The sequence below is a fragment of the Lepidochelys kempii genome, chromosome 11 (genome assembly GCF_965140285.1).
Source record: "Lepidochelys kempii isolate rLepKem1 chromosome 11, rLepKem1.hap1, whole genome shotgun sequence".
Classification (NCBI taxonomy): Eukaryota; Metazoa; Chordata; order Testudines; family Cheloniidae; genus Lepidochelys; species Lepidochelys kempii.
The window spans coordinates 10747355-10755938 of NC_136390.1; the positions used below are offsets into that span (position 1 = coordinate 10747355).

Genomic DNA, 8584 nt, shown 5'->3' on the forward strand with positions numbered 1-8584 from the left:
TGTTCATTATCAATGTTCATGTGTCTATTGGTGTGATAAGGCAGGCAGGTGTCAATGTTGCTAATACAGGCAAGACCTTGGGACTGCTGAGTGTCTCTGTCTGAGAGATGGGGGGAAAGGATCATGGGTCTGTCTCCATAAACAGAGAAGCCTAAAGGATTTATGGACTAGAAATTGATTTGACCATGTGTCTCATGTGTGACCTGAGACATATGCCATTGTGTGGTGAGTATCTGCATTACTACAGCTCTCACAACACAGAGTAGACAATCATTTGCTGCCAGGTAAAAAGGAACAGTGAAAAATTAAGTTATAGCAACACCACAGTAAACTAAATGGTTCAATCCCACATTAGGAACCGGTTTTTCAGCTCTAGCTCTGAGCCCAAGAGATCAGATAAATTGGAAACAGTTTCTGCTTTGAGACTGGAAAAATAAAACAAGACTCTGAACTCATTTATTTTACCAAGGATAACTTTATCACAGGGACTGAAAAATTCATTGTGGGACCCTCTCCAGGGTTAGTCTGGGGGCCCTATGTCTCATTTGCTACAGAATTTAAGCTTTCAATGAAAGGCACTGCGGTTGGGTGGATAAGATCATAGCGATAAACTTGATACAAAAGAGTCAGAATAGAATAGAGCAGTGGTTCTCAACCAGAGGTCTGGGACATCCCTGGAGGGGCCGTGAGCAGGTTTCAGGGGGTCTGTCAAGCATGACTGGCATTAGACTTGCTAGGGCCCAGGGCAGAAATCCTAGAATATCAGGGTTTGAAGGGACCTCAGGAGGTCATCTAGTCCAACCCCCTACTCAAAGCAGGACCAATCCCCAATTTTTGCCCCAGATCCCTAAGTAGCCCCCTCAAGGATTAAACTCACAACCCTGGGTTTAGCAGGCCAATGCTCAAACCACTGAGCTATCCCTCCCTGCCTGCCCAGAAAGCCAAAGCCCTGTTGCATGAGACTGCAGCCCGGGCACCCAAGCCCCACCTCTGAGGTTAAAGTCGAAGCCTGAGCAATGTAGCTTTGTGGTACTCTCTATGGCAGTGGTTCTCAAACTTTTTTTTTTCGCAGACCACTTGATAATTGCTCAGGGTCTTGGCAGACCCCTAAATGATCTTTCCAAATGTTGTTTGCACCGTTAGCTAACTATTGTAAAGTGCTTTGGATAAAAGCGCTATGTAAAAAAACCCTTAATAATTAACTTTTTTTGTTCTACAAATAGAAGCATACAATTCATATTTAATATCAGTAGTCTTACCATTCTAATGCGATGGATGTGCCCTCTCTCCCCCACTGCAGCAGCCCGTGAGCTGGGGCTGGGAAGGAGGGGGATCTCTCCCTTTTTCCCCTGTTGCAGCAGCCCCCGAACTGGGAGTCTCTCCCTCTCTTCCCTGTAGTGGCAACTCCCAAGCTAGGGCTGGGAAGGAGGGGCATGTCTCCCTCGTCATGGTAGCCCCCGCAAGCTGGAGCTGGGAAGGAGCCGGGGAGTCTCCCTCTGTCCTCTGTCGCAGCAGCCCCCAAGCTGGGGCTGGGAAGGAGTGTGTGTGTGCGGGGGTGTCTCTCCCCAGCAGCCGCAGCCCTGGAGCTGGGGAAAGTCACCTATTTCTCTGGCCACTGCAGCCCTGCATATCCCAAATTCCCCCCAACCCCTCTTCTCACCCCACTACCCCCTCTTTCCCCCCAAGGCCACCACCTCACCTTACTCGTGTGATTTCTCCAGGGTCCAGGCACCTAATTAGTGAAGCCACCCCCTGCACGTTTCCACTGATGAGGTGAGTGGCCCTTTATTCTCTCATGTGCGGCTGCTCGGGCGCGCACCTTAGAGGGAACTATCAGTCTGAGAACCTCTGCCCTATGGCATATGGCTGCAGGCAATTGCTCGCCTTGCTAGTCCCTAACACCGACCCTGGCTTTTACATGCGGAAAAGCAGCTGTTGGGGCACAGCGGTGCCATGGAGTTTTTATAGCATGTTGGAGGGGGACTCGGCGGTAAAAGACTGAGAGAACCCCTGGAATAGAGGGTTCTACCTCACCAGAGCTCAAGGGTCTGCTCCCCGCTCAGCCTCTCATTGAACTGGCTTTCGATACATCCACTAGGACCAGATTTTCAAAGAGCACAGCATGCAGGAGCTCCCCTGGTGACACTTGTAGCATGCAGGAACAAGGTAGGAGCTCTTTAAAACAGTTGGCTCACAAACTATTTAAAGGAATACTACCCTATTCCTACACACTGCAACACTTGCAGCACCCAGTGGGCTGTGCTCTTTGGAAAATCTGCCCCCAAATGTGGATGCGGTGCTCTTTGAAAGGCTGACTGTCGTGGGGTGGTCTGCAGCTGGGAAAAAGGGGTTAAAAGCAGCCGAGCTAGGGTGTGGCCAGCTTAATTAGGGCCCAGCTGGCCCTTATAAGAGGGTTGGGGGCCAGGAGCTAGAGGAGTCTCATTCTAGCCCTGGAGTGGGAAGGGCTAGCTGCCTGAGAATGAGGTACCACAGGCAGCTCCAGCCTGGTAAACCCCCAGGCTGCAGGTCTTGGTAAAGGCCCAGAAAGGTAAAGGGGGCAGCCTGGGAATAGACAGAGGCAGCTGGTCCTACCCCCCCCCTTGCCTGTGATGAGTGGCCATTGCAGACTGTAGTCTGCCCCAGTGAGGGGGGGGCTAGATGATGACTGGCAGTCCCCACTGAGGCAAGGTGGGGATAGAGGGTTGGGGGTTCCCTGTGGAGGGGAGACCCAGAAACTGGGGGGGTACTGCAGAGAGCAGAACCCTGAGGTAAGGGGCACCAGGGTCCAGAAGGGACATGGGGGCCAGCAGCAGGCGAGACACCAGCCTGCAGAGGGAGCTATGGGCTGGAAGAGCTAATTCCCAGGATGACCAGCAGGAGTGCCGTACTGGTGAGTCATTGCCTCGCTACGCTGACCCTTAGCTGTTCACCTCCGCCTCCTTTACACTACCTGTAATATACTGACACAGAGTAGCCTGGTTAATGAAATGCAAAGAACTACCAAAGTCCTTCTAGGGAAGAGGTGGAAATGGAATGTAGGGCTTCCCAGCTCTGTGCACATTCCCTTGGGATATTCTGGTGGTGAATGCAGTGGAAGGAAGAGGATCTTCTTACCAGATTCTAGTTCTTCCACAATATTTGAACATCATGGCCTGTTTGCAGCTATTTTGAGGAGTCAAGAGCACTTGGCTAACCCAGCCATATAGAGGGTTTCCTTCCATAGCTGCACACTTTTCATGAGCTTGAGTAAAATACCTTCTGGGCATGCTCAGTATGTAATATTCAAATACTTACAAGTCAGTCAAATCAAAGGCAATTAACTTTCAAATTTCACCCAGTTTGGCTGCAGCGTTGTTCAAATTAAAAGGTCATAAGAATTTTTTTTAAAGGGGAAAAATTGTTTTTTTCTGCCCCACTCGCTTCTTGCTTAAAAGAAATCATAACTATTTATTCAAAGTTTGAAAAAAAGTCACATCTGGGCTGAGATCACGCACAGAAAATGTATTCCACCAAATTTATACACCTCAGAAAGTTACGAGTGATTGAAAACAGGGGTTTAGAATAAATCTAGATTACAGTGGCTGTGACCAAATGCCCCCGATCCTGAGAAATGGACCTGAGGCAGGGATTGAAATCCAAACTTATCCCTGACCTTCGGGAAGTTCAGACCCAAACTCCTGTCCAAATCAGAACTTCACCGCTCAGACCTGTCAAAATGATAGGCTTGAAATGGAATCCTGAACCCCATAACCCTACTCCCCCACCCCAACTGTGGGAAAGTTAGAATCCAGACCCAAACCTTTTGGCTCAATCCCTTCTCAAAGGGTAAGATACTCTATTCTGCAACATATCAATATACCTGAAGGACCCCAGCCATGTTGGGCTAGAACCCCTGTTGCAGTGGGTTGGCAGGGAGATACCTCTGGGGCTCTCCGCTGGCACCCTTCTGCACTCTCCTTTTTGTTTTTATTTTTTTTTGGGGGGCACACTTTTTAGTGGTCTGTGCCCTGCCCCTCCACACTCCCATTCCCCGGAAAGCTATGTTGTCCTGGGGGCAGCACATAAAAAGGAACAGTTCCAACAAGAGTTTTCAGAGAAGGAAGAAAAATGAAAAGAGAGGCCAGGAGTGTAGGGATCCTGCTTTCATTAAAGCCCATGGGAGTCTTGCCATTGACTTTAATCCTGGGAGCTGGATCAAGCCCTTAGGTCTCCAACAGTGGAAGAGGGGAAAGCCCCTCTTGGACTTACAATCCTGTGGCAACTGGGCTGCAGTTGGCCATCTTCAGGATTGTGTCCCACTTTGTCCATCTGTTAAGCAATGAGCTAGTAAGACGTCCACTTAGGAGTTTACTGGTGGGTACAGAACAAACTTGAGACTGTTTCCATTTGTACGATGCTGTGTGGTAAGTCGGCTTGGCAGCAATATCACTCATTCACAATTCCTGCCTTTGCCTCTAACTAGGTAAGAGGGAATTAGTGCTACCGTGGAGAAGAATGGTAAGCAATAAGGCCTATGTGATGCAGCTCTGTTTTAATCCAGGTCTCTCAGCCCACTCTGAAATCAGTGCCCTGAACGCATGGATGGGAGCATGGAGAGAGACGTGTAACAAGCAGTGGTCACTTGAAACGGTTAGAAGATGTTGATCCTGCTGAAAGTGGGTTTCCTGGGCTCTACTGACTCATGGAGGTAGGTGGCTCATACACCCCCATGGGGGTGAAAGGGAGGTGGGAGTAGCTTAACACAAGAACCAGGGATCACCCAATGACATTAATAGGCAGAGGCCTTAAGTGAAACAAAAGGAAATACTTCACCTAACACACAGTCAACCTGTGAAACTTGCCCCAAGGGAAATGCTGAAGGCCAAAAATATGACTGGGTTCAAAAAAGAATTTAGGTAAGTTCAAGGAGGATAGGTCCATGAATGGCTCTTAGCCAAGATAGTCAAGGATACTATCCCATGCTCCAGGTGTCCCTAAACCTTCAACTGCCAGAAGCTGGAACTCGACAATGGGATGGATTACTCAAAATTGCCCTGTTCTGTTCCTTCCCTCTGAAGCATTTGGCACTGGCGTCTCTCAGAAGACAGGATACTGAGCTAGATGGATCATAAGTCTGATCCAGTATGACCATGCTATGTGCTCTGAGGAGAGAGGATCTAGAGTGTGGGCTGAGTTGTCCTAAGAGGCGCTAAGACTGAGCTGAACTTTGTTCATGTTTCTTTTTTGTTAGTAAAACTATACCCCAGAAAGAGGAAGAGTTTGGACTCTCTACACTATGTGCGCTGTGTTTGTAGAGCAAGTTGGAAGAGGTGGCTGCTCACAATACCTCAGCAAAAGTTTTGACACCACAGCCCATTATATTAACTTAAAGCTGAGAACACATATATAGAAATTCACTGTTCAGCATCCTAATGGAGTGTGTCTGCTTCCCTTCACAGGCACAGCCAGAGATGCCAAGGAAGAAAGATGATTGCAGCAAAGAGTGTGTTGGTGCAGAAGGAGAGAGGTGTCCTACTCTAAGTTTCAGTGATAAACTTGCAAACCTCTTCTGCCTAGCATCGCGTCCTTTATTTGTCCATTGCTGCATATTGTGATGTGCAGGCTGAATGGCCACTAAAGTGCCACCCGTGAAGCACAGCATCAAAGAGAACCAACCGTTTTCTAGTGGTTTTTGAAGGTATAGTATAGCACGGTGCTGCTGCATAAGATGAAAGACTGTTCTGTTCATACACTGCCTCTGAATGTCTAAAATCAAATTCTCTGCTTGTATTTCAGGAATCATGAACAGGGAACATTTTGAACAAAGTATAATCAAGATTGCTGTGGCATTAAATGCATACACAGATTGGGCGTTGTTTCATCCCAGGTTAGGTATTATTAAACAGTAATATTAGACTCTTGTAAGCTGCCCACTCAGATTTTACTCAGTGGAGTCTAAATATACTGTATATTTCATTTAAATCTCATAGCCCAAAGCATTCAGCATCCTTTCAGGCAACAATCCAATACACCCGGTTTATCTCTTGGGAATGTAAGCTCCAGCTGAGTAAGCAAGTATCTCATCCCAGTACTCTGACATTAACCACACAGTCCAAGTAGGGCCCAGTCCTGTAATGTACCGAACACTCTCAGCCTTCCATAGAAGTGGGTCAAAGGTGCTTAACACTTCACAGGAGCTCTTGCTGCATTACAGAATCAGACTGTTCATTACAGCAGCGATTTCAGCTCTGTTTGTGTGTTGCAAGTCACCAGGTATCCAGCCTGACCAATTATTTGATTTCTCATAAGTGCCTCCACGGTTGAATCCTTCTTCCTATTTTTCTCATATGGAAGCTGTCCATCAAAAAATACTTTTAGTAGGCTAGTTTTCCATTTATATTCATGTTGTGATGGGAGAGTGAAATTTACAATGTTTGGGGGGTTTTTTTCTGTCAATCCTGTTCTCCATTTTCCACCAAATGTCTGATTCAAACAGGAACAGAAGAATGTTGAAGGCAAATAGTGTTTTTCATCAAACAGTGAATTTAACTACAGAAGAATGTTGAAGGCAAATAGTGTTTTTCATCAAATAGTGAATTTAACTACTGAATGTTATGCAAATATCACCTATTTATGTTTCAATCATTTCTTTGGACTGCAGTCAGTAGGACAAATCTTATTCCCCTGTTAACATGAACAGGGCAACTGATAAGCAGGAGCTAGTCAGGTGAGTAAGGTTTTTCAAGTATGCTAACTAATTTGTATTAAAATGCTTATTCTTATAAAGCAAATATTAAATAGGTTTTATTGTACAAGCTTAGTTTCTTTTTCTAGAGCTATTCACATATAGCATAGATGCAACAATGTAGGTTTTCTGAAAGTAGAAGTGATTGACTATGAACACCCCTCCTAAAACTAGAGTTGAAAGTCAGGTCTTGGGGCGGGGAACAAACACAATGGCCTTGAGGTATTAACCATGTAGATGTAGTGGCAGAACGGTAGGATTATTTTTGAATGTGTGCTCAATTTTTTGAATGTACAAGGACTGGGGCGGGGGGAGAAAGTGTAGGAACTTAAGCCCTGATTCAGGACAGCTCTCAAGCATGTGAGCAGTCCAAGCTCTGTTCTTCAAAGCATAAAAGTACATACTCAAACTTTGAGCACAGACTCAAAGTTCGAGTGAAGCCAATGAAACTTAAACAAACATGCTTAAGGTTCAGTGCTGGGCCTTATTTACAGTAAAGGATCCCCATTCCACAATCTAGGAGCTGTCATCAGGTTTATTAATACTTTATGTATTGCTCAAGTTTTGCTGCTCCTCCCTCCCTCTCCACCAGGCATCATGAGGCAAAACAATTTTGGGTTTCATCCACTGAAGGAATTGAGAATTCCCTTAAATAGGCCCAACCTGAGAGCGTCTTAAGACCACCTGAGTTTAGCCACTGTCTTCAAGGAGAGCAGGATTGGTCCCTAAGCACATTTTATCTATCTCAGGTAAGCAAACCTCAGCAACTGAGCTGTAACAGCAGCCAACACTTCAGAGTGTAATTTGCCTTGACACAGGCTGTACCCCTTTCTTCTTGTTAAATACAGATTGTTTGAGCCCCACAGTGAAAAACTAACACACAGGTCTGCCTTGGTTTCAGGAGCGGGTGTCCCATTGCTATAAATTAGCAGCAGGGTGTGGCAGTGATCAACACGGTAGCACACTTTTCGACCTCTTTGCAGCATTGCCATGTGCACACCTAGGGCCATGCCTTTTATTTATTTAATAAATAAATAAATGACCTGAGCCACAATGTTCAGACTGGCATACAAGTCCCCTGAAGTTTGAGGGTGTTTAGATCATCCGGTTATAAGATAGACCCAGACCTGAACTCCACAGCTCACCTTCAGGCATGTTTTGATCCAGGTGTTTGCTTTGAGTCCACCTCTAATCCTTAGTGCTACAGAAGTATACAGCCAGACACAAGCTACATCTTGCACAGGCATGCAGGTGGTTAGCACAGATATCCCAGGTGGACAATTTTGCTGAATCCACTACCACAGTGGGTCTCAAGCTGTAATCGCCTACACTGCTTCTGTCACAACAATGAAGCATCTGTCAGTCTTCAAGCTGTGACTCTTGCTGCTAGTTGGAGCTCAGTTAAAGTTTCTCTTCAGGTTTCCAGCTGCTGTTTTGGTTTGCTTGACCAGCTAAACTCAAGCCATCCCTGCTTCATAGCCTGTGAAGCTGTTTTTCTGTGTGGGGTGTCTTTGATGTAAATTCAACTGTTGATCAAACTTTCAGACAGTGACAGGATAGCAAATACACAGGAAGACAGAACCAAAATGCAGAGTGCCCTGGAGAGATTAGTGGAAACCCGAAGACGACAAAATGAGATTCAATCCTAATGAAAACTTGAAGCCCCATTTCTTCTCTTTACAGTTGTGACAGGGTCAGGCCAGCTGGCTATAGGAGAGTAGTTTTGTGTGTTTCCTTTTTTTCAAAAAGGACCAGTAATACTCATATTTATTAACGAACCTGCAAACGGGGAATACACATTAAGTCAATATATTTGAGCACAGAAATAAAGAACACTAATTGAACAGTGTCTTCATTTTT

At 46.0% G+C, this 8584-nt stretch overlaps 1 long non-coding RNA gene across 1 annotated transcript; it reads left to right on the forward strand.

The window, feature by feature from the left end:
• The first annotated feature begins 4633 nt into the window (after positions 1–4633).
• LOC140895446 (uncharacterized) lies at positions 4634–6724 on the forward strand. The gene is made up of 3 exons (XR_012154194.1): positions 4634–4687; positions 5439–5677; positions 5776–6724. It is a non-coding gene; the product is annotated as an uncharacterized LOC140895446 (long non-coding RNA).
• Positions 6725–8584: the final 1860 nt, after the last annotated feature.